This window comes from Molossus molossus, unplaced genomic scaffold, assembly GCF_014108415.1.
Source record: "Molossus molossus isolate mMolMol1 unplaced genomic scaffold, mMolMol1.p scaffold_m16_p_20, whole genome shotgun sequence".
Taxonomy (NCBI): Eukaryota; Metazoa; Chordata; class Mammalia; order Chiroptera; family Molossidae; genus Molossus; species Molossus molossus.
In genome coordinates this window covers 3,406,629-3,421,332 of record NW_023425356.1, presented here as the reverse complement: position 1 = coordinate 3,421,332, position 14,704 = coordinate 3,406,629, and positions in this window count along the sequence as shown.

The window sequence follows — 14,704 nt, the reverse complement described above, 5'->3', positions numbered from 1 at the left end:
TTCTAAAAACATGGTTTAAATATCAAAATGATGTTAAATATTAAAATACTTGTCACCCTATTCCTATCCATCTCATTCTATATCCACTATATAACAAACACATTTACTGTCTTCTTGTGTGTATTTCCATTTTTTAGTGCATATATAACAACTGTGTAGTATATTATTACATACATGTAAATAGTATATTACTTCACATGCACACACACACAACAACAGTGTAAGTTCCTGGAAATGTGGAGTACTGGGTTGAAAGATAAATGCATTGTAATTTTTATAGATATTACCAAGTTGTCATCCAATACGATATAGATGGGAAACTGTTTTATTCTGCACGGCTCTCACTGTTGTCACCGCATCCTGGGTGGGAACTTTCATCAGCAGGCTTCCAGAAGACAATCTCTCTTGGTTCTCCTCAGTCATTGGTTAATGATCTTGCTCTCCTTTGCTGGGTATTTTGCATGGCCCAACCTCTAAATGTCGGCATATCTCACAGCTCAGCCTTCAGAATTATTTTCCTCCCTAACCTCAGCAACCCCTAGCTCAGCATTCAGGTCATGGATTAGAAAACCGTCCATACATTGACAACTTTCAAGTTTAATGCTCTAGCTAGGACGTTCCCCTTGAATTCTAGGCTCATGTACCCAACAGTCAACCAAGTACCTCAGAACAGTCCCTAGTACATATTTCAAATGTATATGTCCAAAATCAATTTCTAGTTTTCCTTCCACACCCAAACTTTCCACATATCATAAAGTGACCATATCATTTTTTCAATTGGGTAGGGAAAAACTATTGAGATCATTTCAATTCCTTTCTTTCTCTCAAATATCCTACAAACTTCCTGTCATCAAATCCTGTTGGCCCTAGTTTTCAAACGAATCCAAAATGCAACCACTTTTTCCACTTCTTTGTAGGGTCTTACTTTTAAGCTGCTACCATGTCCGGCCTCGTTTTACAGTAGCCTCTGATGGTCTCCGTTCTTCAGTAACTGCCAGCATAGAATATATTATCAGCATAGCAGCCAAAATGAGTCTTTTAAAACTTAAATCAAGTTGTGCCTCCCCTTTCCCATTTCACTCAGAGAAGGAAGCTGAAACCTTTCAATGGTCTATAAGACTGTAACTCAGGAGCAACTTCCCCTTCCTAATTTAACTGACCATATCTTCTGCTCCTTCTCAGTAACTTTGTCTCTACCTTATTGGCCTTTTTGTTTTTTCCCTGCTGCAATCTCAGGACCTTTGCACTTGCTGTTTTCCCTGCCTTCAATATTACTCTTCCCCCCACTCCACCCACCCAGATGGTCAGATGGGTTGCTCCATTACTTTCTGCAGTCCTCTGCCCAAATATTACTTTATTTGACTCTAAGACATGAATCTGTAGAAACAGTTACTCCCACTCCAGTACTATCTCCTTTATTATACTATCTCACTTTTATCTTTAGTATAAATTATTACTATGCCTATCTTATTGCATTTCTCCCCCATGTAAACAAGATGAGAGGCTAGCAGGAGAGTTTGTTTTCTCCAACACTGTTTCCATAATATCTGGAATAGCACCTGCCATGGAATATTTGCCCATGAAATATGTTTGTAACCAACGTAAAGTTTTAGAATTCAATTCTCACACAAAGTAATGAACAGTGACCCCATTTTACAGAAGAAGACACTAAAACTTAGTAAAGTTAAATCATTTGCTCAAAATCCCTGTTAGTAAGTGGGAATGACTGAGTTGAAATCTAGGCCTGGTGAATCCAAAGCTAAAGAAAAAATGATAGTTACAAAGATGGGCATTTCAACAATATCCATGGTGGGGGACAACTGTTAATCCAATTTTATGCAGTTAGGGAGTGTTTATATAAATAAATAATGAAATAGTAATTTGATTGAATATCATGGATTCATTAAAATGAGCATAATAAAGACTGTCTCAATATACTGTTAAAATTTGCATCTAGGTTATGATTACAAATGATTAAGAAATGAAAACAGTTACATTTTTTTGTCTAGAAGAATTATGAGTTATCTCCTCTTTATTTGATTTCAGTGATTATAAATTTGTTCATGTAACTTCCAGACACACATTAATAAAACAGAAAAATCTTTAAGTCTGGTATAAATATATTTATATTAGGATAACATACTCTTATGAATAATTATAGCTTTTAATTAAAAAAAAACACAATACATGTTGAAATCCTAATGTAAACATAAGCACACCGTTCCATTGCAGGAGAAAAGGTGCAGGAGACACTGGCTTGGGGTTACTTGACAATCAACAACCTTATAATAAATTGCAAGTCATATACTATAAAAATATTTAAAGAATAACCATAATATTATGTAATAATTTCTTTTCATATCAAAACCAGATTTTTTGCCTTCATGTTATCACTTAAACTATGCTTTTGGCACACTTTCTTCACTCTTTAACAGAATTCTCTATGAAATGTAATATTTCCAAGAACATAAAATAGAACTTCTATGGCTGTTTAACTTAATATTCTAAAGTTTTCTATACTAACAAAAGCACCTACTTACGTGGAAATTAATGATGATATCTGTTATCAACCCACAATTTCACGTGCATATCTCTGTTCTTACTGTTGTTAATAGAGCAGCATGCAGATGGTGATAACAAACTGATATTATCTGACATAAATATATATTTGCCAGACAAATGTGCTATCTCGCTCCGTACTCTATGAAATCGAGGGATAAACCACGGAGACTTTAAATCCAATCAACAACATTTTTTTTACTGTTATTAATCTCTGGTAGAGAATCGAAATATTTAAGCAAGTTTGAAATCAGTATGCTTACATGTTCCAAAATGAATCCGATGAAACTGAGTCTGGTGTTGCTTTCCCAGAACTTAGTTTCTGAAAGACACATACGTGCAACAAACAAAAAACCTGAGACGAAAGTTGATTGTGGTCAAATACCACCAAACCTATCTTCCTATTGTGTCTCAAATAACACTGAAGAGCTGGGTGATAGATAACATGGAGAAAGTGCTTAAGTAATAACTATGACCAGCACTGTGCCATGAGACATCCTTATAAACGAGGTCCTAGGGGAAATGGTATTTTTCCACATCTCAGAAGCCATTTCCGCGATTTGGGCTCACAGCACTCTCCATTCTCACCTGCTGGGGGACCTGGAAGGGATATCCATCCTCTCCTTCCATGGGCACCTCTCCTTGTGTCTCCAGGTATGTCTGAGTCTTCCTCATTTAGAAAGCAAAAATCATCTCGCTTGGTCTCTCTTAGTCTCTGCATCTATTCTCTCCCAAAGCCTTGTATGACTCCCTTGCATTTTGTTCTGGATGAAGCGAGCTAGTGAGATTAAGCAGCTTTGCATTTTTTCATTAATATACTGAACACTGGGCAAGGTAATGGCATTTTTATGTTCATTAGAAGAGTCTAGTCTTACTGCACGTCTTCCCAGCTCCACTCTGTTCTTTGGAGAGTGCCCCCTTTCTCATCCCTGAGCTCCCTTTCAAGCTACAGAGTATCTGTTCACTTTTCATCTCCTCAACCAGACTTTGCTTCCTTTCATCACAAAAATGCACCTGTGGCTATCCTCCCACCGTGTGGCGTTCTCCTTTGAGGTCACCTGCATTGCCCCCTTCCCCAGCTTTTTCTACCTGCAAGTGCCCCCTAAAACCCATTCTTTCCCCTTAGTATTTCCTCCCATGGAGAGATCACCGGGCCTCACAGCTCCTCATCAGCAATTCATTCTGCAAACATTAAAGGGTGCACAGTCAACGCACATGCTGTTCTAGGCCCTGGGTTCACAAGTGTGACTAAGGCAATATCCTCAAGGAGCTTACAACTCAGTTGAAGAAAATACAAAATAAAAGCTACTGAGGTCCAGCTAGGCCCAGCAGAGGAGATAAGGGGGTATCTGAACCATAACTGAGTAGGAGCTGGTGAGATGTTTACACGTTCACCCACATATACACTTGTATGCTACATGAAGGAAGACTATCCAACATATAATAAGCAGGTACCTGTATTTTGCATTTTACTTTACTGTGCTTCACAAATGTTGCATTTTTTAACAAATGCAAGACCTTCTACCAGCAAAATTATTATAACTTGCTTTATCGCAATATTTGCTTTATTGTGGTGGCCTGGGACCGAACCCACGGTGGTCCGCCCGCATCTGTGCGGGCTCTCGAGAGCAGAACCAACATGCAGGACATTTGAAGGGAAAGGGGAGCAAAACAAGGAAAGTCCTAACTCTCCATACGCCAAGCAGACTTCTCATATAAACTTAAAGCTTTGCATTCCCTATGACTCATGTAACTTTCTTTTTACAGCATTGAACACTAGCCCAAAACATACTGAAAAGGAGTGCTGTCCAGTAGACACAGAACTTAAATGAAAATGGTATCCACAATTTAAATAGCAAAAATTAGTAGCTAAAATTATTATTATTATTATTATTATTATCCTCACCTGAGGACATTTTTCCATTTTTTGTTCAGGTAGAGTGGGAGGGAGAGAGAGGAACAGAGAGAGAGAGAGAAACATCGATGTGAAAGGAACACATCGAGTGGCTGCCACCCGCACAACCGACCAGGGCTGGGGACAAACTGCAACCGAGGTACGCGCCCCTAGCGGGAACCGAACCCGGGTCTCTCAGGACCGCAGGCCGACGCTCTAACCGCTGAATCAAACCGGCCAGGGCGCTAAAATTAATTTTAAAATATATTTTATTTCAGACAATATATCCAAAATATTTTTAATATGTAATCAATATAAAAACTATTAAGGGATATATAAATTCTTTGTTCAAATTAATTCTTTGAAATCCAGGGTGTATTTTTCAATTACAGCACTTCTCACTTCTCGTCACCCACATACAAGTGTTCAATAGTGTGGACCAAACTAAACCAGTAAAGTATTGGCACGTGAATACACAGACAGATGAATGAAACAAAATAGTACAAAAATAGATCCAAATAGAAATGTCATTTCAAATCAATGAGATAAGAGTAAAATTTTAAATAAATGACACTTTTTAGTGTCTTTATCGGGTTTTGGAATTAGGATTATATTGGCCTCATAAAAAGAGCTTGGAAGTCTTCCTTCCTCCAGAATTTGTTGAAATAGTTTGAGGAGAATGGGTGTTAGTTCTTCTTTGAATATTTGGTAAAACTCCCCTGAGAAGCCGTCCAGGCCTGGGCTTTTGTTTGCTGGGGGTTTATTGATTACAGCATCCATTTCCTTAGTTGTTACTGGTCTATTCCAGTTTTCTGACTCTTCCCATTCAGTTTTGGGAGACTGATTCTAGGAATATGTCCATTTTGCCTAGATTGTCCAATTTGTTGGTATATAGTTGTTCATAATATTTTCTAACAATCCTTTGCATTTCTGTGGTGTAAGTTGTTACTTCTCTTCTTCATAGTTTCTGATTTTGTTTATTTGGGTCCTCTCTTGTTGTTTCTTGGTGAGTATGGTTAAAGGTTCATCAATCTTGTTTATCTTTTCAAAGAACCAGCTCTTGGGCCCTGGCCAGTATGGCTCAGCAGTTAGAGGCGTTGGCCCATGGACTAGTGAGTCACAGGTTTGATTCTGGTCAAGGGCACATACCTCGGCTGCAGTTTATCCCTGGCCCTGGTCGGGGTCATATGGGAGGCAACTGGTTGATATGTTTCTTTCACATCAATGTTTCTCTCTCTCTCTCCCTCCCTCTCTCCCACTTTATCTGAAGATAAATAGAAAAATATCCTGGGGATAAAAACAACAACAACAGTTCTTGGTTTCACTGATCTTCTGAATTGTTTTTTTAGTCTCTAAATCATTTATTTCCGTTCTGAACTTCATTATTTCTTCCCTTCTACTTACTCTAGGTTTTCTTTTTGTTCACTTTCTAGTACTTTAAGTTGTAGGGTTAGATAGTCTATTAGAAATTCTTCTTGTTTCTTGAGGTAGGGCTGTAACGTTATGAACTTCCCTCTCAGGACTGCTTTCGCTGTGTCCTGTAGATTTCGTGTTGTTGTGTGTTCATGTTCATTGAGTTCTAGGTATTTTATTTCTTCGTTGATCTCGTGCTTCTATATTGGGTACATATATGTTTACCAAGGTTATATCTTCTTGTAAGATCATACTTTTAATATTATGTAGTCGCCTTCTTTGTCTCTTGTTATGGCCTTCATTTTGAAGTCTTTTTATATCAGATATCAGTATTACCACCCCATATGTTCTTTTTTTCCCATCCCTTAACTTTCAACCTGTGTGAATCTTTTGTTCTGAGGTGGGTCTCTTGTAGACAGCATATATGTGGGTCACACTTTCTTACCATTCAAGTACTCAGTGTCTTTTGATTAGAGCATTTAACCCATTTATGTTTAAGATTATTATTGATATGCACTTATTTATTGACATTTTTATTTACTACACATATGTTTCTCTCTCTATTTATTCTGATTATTACAGCAGCCCCTTTAACATTTCTTGCAATGCTGGTTTAGTGCTAATATAATCTCTTAGCCTTTTTTTTTTTTGTCTGGGAAGCTCCTTATTTCACCTATTTTGAATGATAGCCTTGCTGGATAGAGTAGTCTTGGATTCAGATCCTTGTTTTTCATGACCTTGATTACTTCTTGCCATTCCCTTCTGGCCTGTAGTGTTTCTGTTGAGAAGTCAGCTGAGAGCCTTATGGGGTTTCCTTTGTAAGTAAACTGTCGCTGTTCTCTTGCTGCCTATAAGATTCTCTCTTTGCCTTTACTTTTTGGCATTTTAATTATGATATGTCTTGGAATGGGCCTCTTTGGGTTCTTCTTGCTTGGGACTCTCTGTGCTTCCTGAATTTGTATGCCTTTTTTCTTCACCAAGTTAGGAAAGTTTTCTACCACTATTTCTTCAAATAAATTATCTAACCCTTTCTTTCTTCTGCTGCTGCTACTGCTATAATGTTGTTATGCTTCATGTTGTGCCACAGCTCTCTTAAGCGGTCCTCATGTTTTACAATTGGTTTTTCTTTTTGGTTCTCTGATTGGGTGATTTTTTTTCCTATCCTGTCTTCTAATTTGCTGATCCGATCTTTGGCTTCCTCTAATCTACTGGTTATTCCTTCCAATGTGTTCTTTATTTCTGCTATGTCATTCTTGATTTCTGACTGGCTGTTTTTCATTGTTTCTATATCTTTTCTTTTGCTGTTAAGCATCCCCATAATCAATACTCTGAATTCTATGTTATAACTTGCATATCTCCATTTCATTTAGCCCTTCTTCTGGAGAATTCTCTTGTTCTTACATTTGGGATTTGTTTCTTTGTTTCACCATTTTGGCTGCCTGAGCAGGGTTTGGAGCCTGCCAAAATCCAATGCTTTACTCTTGAATCCACTTCTATAACCAACTCAGATAACCTTTCCCTTGAGGAAAATGGCAAATATTCTAGGATATCATTGCAGCATTGCTTATAGTAGCAAAATGTTGGATACTGATCAAGAGAACTACTAAACATAAACTGTGCTACACATTACATATAATACTTGCAACTACTAAGAAAGCAAACAAAAAAACAAAACAAAAAAGATGACAGTCTCTGTACACAGACATTGAAAGGAGCCTAAAACATATTTTAAGTGAAAAACTCAATGTGCAACACATACATATCTCCCAAGAGAACCTTTTTCCTCTCCAAAAATATTATATAGAGGTGTATGTACACACACATATATACATACATGTACACATACTGTATATGCACCCAGATATGTTACCTTTTGTATGTGAAAAGGAGGGGATGTGCCTAGTTGTGTGTGTTTTTCTCTTTGTTTGAGAAAGTGCAAAGGTGGGTTCATCCAATGTTGGGTTTGTTAGTCAGAGAAAGAGAAATTCTAATAGGAAAGGGAGTATAGGATTTAATTAGAGACTGGCTAAAGCTTTGGACTAGGGAAAATAAGCAAATATGATGAAAATCAGGGGAGGGACTAGTGAATAAGAAAGGAGAGGGCCAATGTCACTGAGTGAAATATCTGGAAAGATAAAGGTTAGAATAAAAAATATGGTATGAAAAATTCTCTGGAGTGACACATCAGTCATAGTGAGTTCTCCGTTCTCCATTCTCCACATTTCCACACTTCTACATTCTACACTCCAAAGTCAGGCTTACTTTTGCTCTCTCAGACATTCTTGCAGCTCAGACTTCCTTGGTTCAAATCTGTGTCTACCACTTACTACCTGTGTGGCATTGAAAAAGCTACTTAAATTTTTGTGTTTCAGTTACTTTATAAAAAGGAGAAAATAGTGATACCACCAGCTTGAGTTTGTCGTCTTTATTATTCTGAATCAAGAACCATAAAACAGTTAAATTTGACAAAATGTTCTGATTTCAGAGATGTGAAAAAATATATATATCTGGATTTGATTCTTATTAAATTAATTTGTTCCTTCACCATGGAGCCTAGGCCTTCGAAGTTAATACTGTTAAGATCAAGTTAAAGATTTACTATAACAAAATTACAATCCATTAATGTTCATTACCAACCTACATTCCTCCTAGAAGTTATTCTAGAACAGTGAAATATATCTGCCAAATTGTGTTTGCCCTGAAAGGAAGGACAAGATATTCGTATGGCTTCTGTAGACAATACTTTATACATGTTTCTAGTAGAACAATTATCAAGCACAGTATGTCCTGTCCTCCGTGTTTACTTAATAATTACAGCCTAATGTGCCTGTTTATTTATGACCCTTTACTTAAGACAATGGAGAAAAATTAGGGCTAATAATTTTAATATCCCCCAATTAAAAGACTATGTATTATAGAAGACAAAAATAAAGATTTGGGGTCAAGCTTTTCTATATTCTTTTCCTACCTGTTATTTTCTGTCTGTGTGGATTTGGATAAATTACTAACCTTCTCAATCCTTAGTTTTCTAATTTGCAAGATAGTATTATTTAATAGGATTATTGTGAGGATTAAATAACATCTTTGTCTATTAAGTACCTCCACATATTAGGCTTAAATGTTGCGCCCCAAACACCCACCTTGCTTTCTGCCCTGCATCCCCAACAGTGCGAGGTTAAGTAACAAGGAGAAGCTTCAAAAGCTGGACTTACAACCCAATAGCTCTCCAGTTTCTAAGATGACTCTCTCTGTCCTTCCCCTACCCATAGTATTTAATCACTTCCTATTTTCTCAATATTCCATTACAACAGTCCTTTTCTCTTTAGTTTATGATTGATTATCTGGGAAAGGGCCGGTAATGCTCTTTGTGAGCAATGTTATATATTGAATTGAGAACAAAGTAGCAGAAAAGAGTCGGAGGCAGTTCGAGTTGGCCCACAAATCAATTATAGATCATCATTTAACAGAAACCAAAACACAGATACCCACTAGAGACCAATGCTGCTCTCAACCTCTTCCTGAGTGAAATTATATATATTTATGTGTGTGTGTGTGTGTGTGTGTGTGTGTGTAATATATAGTTGTATATATCTTATATATATAGTTGTAAAATTGTCAAGCTGTCCATGGGGGGGAAATCTTCAAAATATCATAGACACAATTATTTTGAAAGGGTTGTCTCTATAATATGAACTATAGGAGTTACCTGCAGTAAAACAGAAACTGGATTCTCTTCACCTGAAAGAACTATGTTGTGTAAAATAATACAGATGCAAGAGAATGGTAAGACCCTGTGGCATATCCACTACACTGAGTTGTAAAAACAAGGCAAGGGAGGGGCAAAGGCCTCCCATTTCTGTGCACCTGCCTCTTTCAGTGTGACTGCTCTTCCATCCAGAAGTCGCATCTGCTTCTCTACCTGCTTCTGTTTGAGTTGGCCTTGTGACTCACTATGACCACTGAAATGTGATGAACATTACGTTACGAGACTCCCGAATTTAGGCCTCAAAGGACTTTGCAACTTCCGCTGTCCCTTGCTTGGAAACCAAAGGATGCCATGTAAAGACGCCAGAGCTACCTTTCTTAGCTATCAGTGGCTGCAGGGAAGAGGGGAGGGAGGGGGAGGGAGGGGAGCCCTGCCGGCAGCCGGACGTGAGTGCGGCCGTCCTTCATCTTTTGCTATCAATGCTGCACATCCTTGCATTCATGCCTGACTTCAGGTGATACCCAGCAAAAGGCCACCCAGCTGATCCCAGCTGAAATTCCTGATCAAGAGCAAATAAAATGAGTATTTTAAGCCACTCAGTTTTCGTGTCCAGAAAATAGTGGCATGTCTTATTAATTTTCAACAGAGTTCTTAAGAAGCTTAATAATAAAAGCTTGATATATATTATTAGATATTGCAACTTTGAGGCCCAACAAAAGCCAGGGTATACCAAAGTGAGTTAGTGTCTTTGCCCCTGATGCATCATCCATACACACCTTCTACTTTCCCTGGAACATGTTTTGAATTTCATTTCTCAGACTAATGATTGGACCAGGGTAGCTAGTAAAAAATACCAAGAATTCACCTGTGTGATATGCTCAAGTCCTTCAGAGAGCATTTCTCCTTGTGCTCACAGAACTGGCTCTAGTCTGGTACTTAACAATTACTTATTATAATAACATCATGGGTTTCCCCCTCCCCCCAGATCCTACTTCTTTTCAAAATACAAAGAAGTCTAAAATTGTTGCATAAATATCTGGGTTCATTACATTCCAGTCTACCCATTCATTTTCATTTATGAAATCAATGAAATCTGAGCTACAGAACACATCTGGACCCTCTAATCCTAGGTGTCTGCTTTGCCAGGAGGGAGCACAACGGTCCACATCTTCTGGTGCAGGAAAATCCATGGACCTTGTCTCTAAAATTGGTTTTCTTCTAATGAAATTCAAACTGGTAGGATCTGGGGTATTTTATGTTTGAATAAACATATTTCATATGCAGTTCCAGCTAAATGATGTTAAATTATTTCCTTGGTGAAATAGAAACTGAAACTAAACAACTATACACTTTACTGATATCACTGTCCTATGCACATACCACTTGGTGACTCAGTGACCAGTCTTTATACATATTCATGGAAAGTTGTTTCTTGGTGGCCTGCAACCTCATCATCATGACGGAGTCACCAGCATAGCCATGAAGCAGTGGCCACAGCTCCCCCAAGCCACCGTCATATGGGGTGAGTTATGACACAGCAATAGATAACTGATCCATCCACTGAGAAAGAGTCAGCACACTGAAGAGAGAAGAGTACTCAAAAGAAAGAAGGGAATCTGCGTTCAAGTCCTGGCTGCATCATAGATTAGCCACGTGAGATTGAATGAACCTCTTAACCTCTCTAGACCACAATTTCCTCTTGTACAAACAGATTTCACTGGACAATCTTTTAAGTCACTTTGGCTATAAAGTTTATGCTTCTAAGTGACTGCAGCTGACAGGGACTGCAGATCTACATTCACTGACACTCCTAACTGTCTTGAAAGCCCCAATGCTTGCCTGCTAAAGAAAGATGACTTTATCTGTTATCTCTCTGAGAACAAGGGTTTTGCAGAAAGTCTAAGGGAGACAGTTGCTATTTACAAGCTGAATAAATATAACATAAGGTGAATAGTACTGGCTTGTATACACACACCTAAAACTAAAGATGAACTTACAGAACTGTTATTAAGGTTCCTATTTCAGAGAGAGATTATTTCTAAAAACCCTTAGCCTGGTGATAGGCCCTCGCGAAACGCGTCTGCAGAAATACAGAAACAGCTGGACAGAAACGCTGCCCAAGTCTTCAGAGTTCCCTTTTTCTAATGTTCGCATATCATTTTAGGTAGCAAACAAAAACCTAAAAATGATATATTGTGTATTATCCAAAATTCAGGTCAACTATACACATCACTAAATATACTAATTTAATATCTGGCTTAATGCTAACCAAAGGTGTTGAAGGTAAACACTTCTTAAACAGAAGACCAAACATTTGCAGTGCGTCTCAGGAGAGGCTTCCAGATCCGTGACAGTGCCGTCTACCTGGCGTCAGATACCCACAGTTGGGTCTACAGTCTGTCTCTTAGCTGTGTGACCCTAGGCAAACCAGGAACGTCTCTGAGCTGCAGCTTCTGGCTCCATGAAAAGCTGATGACAATGCCTGGCTTGCCCGTTTCACAGGGGTGTCGCGAGGACCGTGTCGGAGCGTGCGGTGGGAAGGGCTTTACTAATGCTCTACAGACAACATCAGAGAAGGGGCGGTGAGGGGCTGGCACAGTTCTTAAGTCAGAGCAGTTCTGGAAGTCTGCTGTGTGCCCTTAAAGCTGGGAGATTCTGGACATGATGCGTATCAGTAGATACATGCAGAGCACATGGACACAGACCACAGACAGGTGAAGGCCTGGGGAGGGATGCGAGGCAGGGGGAAGGGGGCAAATTGGGAAAAATGAGGGGCCTCTGTAATATGCTCAACAATACAATTTTAGAAAAAGAATATATGCAGATGGCAAATAAACATGTGAAAAGATGCGCAACATCATTTGTCAATATAAAACTAAAAATTAAAATAAGTATCATTTCACATCTATAAATAAGTAAATAAACAAATAAAGGGTCTCTCTTGCAGACGGGGAAAAAAGCAGACTTTGTGTCTTCTTTTTTACAACCATCTCTGCCACAGTTGTGTTTTTCCCTATCTTCATTTTTGTGGCCCTTTACTTTTTGTAACACGTGGCCTGGTCACTTGCATGTTCTCTAACTCAACCGACCAGCATTTACCGAGCCCCGGGGAACATGGAGGGCAGAGGGGCCAGGCCTGGTGCCTGGCCCGAGGAGCTCATTCAGATGAGATGTCATACAAACTGCAAGGCATTTCCAGGCAAGGAAAACAGCAGGAATGGACACGTGGGCAAAGTGCTGCAGGGGCAGAGGAAGGACGCCTGTCTTCTCCAGGGGCCGAGCTCAACGGGAAGGACTCTCAGAGGAACCGGTGCTTGAGCTGCATCTTGGGAGATGAGGAAGATTTTCTAGGCGGACGAGGGACAGCTGAGGTAAATCATAAGGTCACAGAACACACTAAGAGCTGTAATTAGTAATGATGAAGATACTAATCAAGAGGCCTAACATCTCCCAAGCATTTGTTACATTCTAAGGAAATAGTTTGTGTTCTATATTTTAAAGAAAAAGAAACAGGTTTTTTACACTACTTAAAGTATTTCACATGCCAAATATTCAATTCCTGACTTTTATATTACACACTCCTTTGCCAAACTGATGCCTCGGTTCTGTGCTGACCTCCAACAAACATTGACCTCAAGGCCATGCACTGAACAGTTTTTAACATGTACTCTTTATTCAGTGCAAAAGAGAGAATCATTAATGATCAATTATTAACAAATAGAAGTTGTAATAATTTAACAATAATACATTGTAGGAGTCTAGTCTTTCTGTTGATAAGGCGTTTAATCTTTAAAAAATTGAAAATAGAATGCTAGCTACCAAAACCATTATCAATTTAACTTGATCTTTCTCTGACATCAGTGAAAGAGTATTATTTATCACACTAAGTACATATTATAATCTTCTGTTGGGAGTCAAAGATCAAAGATTACCTTGCATCTCACGGAACTGTGATGCCATAACATTTCACCTTGTTACAGGTGATATCAATCACCAGTGACAGTGAGCTACACAGCAGATTTTTCTGTGAATATCCTGACATGCTGCGACATCTGAAATACAGGCGCCAACTTCCATGGGCTTTGGTTGTGAAAGTGGAAAATACAGCATAAACAAGTGGCTGATTGTTAATATCATACATGTGGCTACATTCCACTTGGTTTCTGAGCACCTCGCTAGTATCCGTACCTAGAACTTCATCTAAGGAAAAGTCAATGTCAATAAAAGAGAAACGGGAGAGGTGATGTTGGTAAGAATGGTGACATCTTCAATCACAAGATCAGGGCAAAGTCCCTCCTGGTGTCACTGTCTAGAGACACATATAGTCCCTCTCTTTCATCACAGAGCCATCCAGGGCTCCGACTGAAACCACAGATCTGCCAAGCAAACCCTTTCTCAGAAGGGCACAACCTCTTTCCTGCGGCTACTTGGAGTTACAAGTTGTGTCATGTGCTCTCACTCAATGGGTAATCTGGGCCAACCCTTCCCGCTCCTGGTTTTGTGACTGCCGAGGACTTTTCCTCCCTTCTCATTATGATGGGGGCTTTGGTTTTCACAGAAAGGGATCGGGGCCCCTGAGTCTTTGCAGTGCTCTGTGTGCACTCAACGGTGTCAAACACTGAAGCCATTGAAAGCAAAACACTGCAGTTGTAAAATCTTTGTTCATCCTCATGTGTGTTACAGCATGATTCATGTCACAAACTCGGCACTGTCCGTCATCTCTGTCATACCTGCTTCTTTCTTCACATGTCCTCGAATGAAATGACAGAATAAAAAGAGCTTCATTGTAATCCCCAACCGTAGCCTTTGTAAGGACGAACTGGTACCAAGTATTTGGCAGTTGCAGATTGTTATATTATTTACATTAAAAACAACAGCTGTCTACCCTGTGACTCATAAACCATTTGCCTGAAAATTTTCTCTTTTTTCCTGTGTCGAGATTGTCACACACTGCATCATGGAGAACACAGCAAAACCTTCCCAAACTTGCAAAATTATTGGCTGGGGATGTTCATTTTTATGTAAACTATATGCATATTCATATAAAACAGTTTTTAAAAATGTATCAGATATAATTAGCATGTTTATGAATCTATTTGCTCTGCTATTAAGTAACAAATTTGTAGTAACCA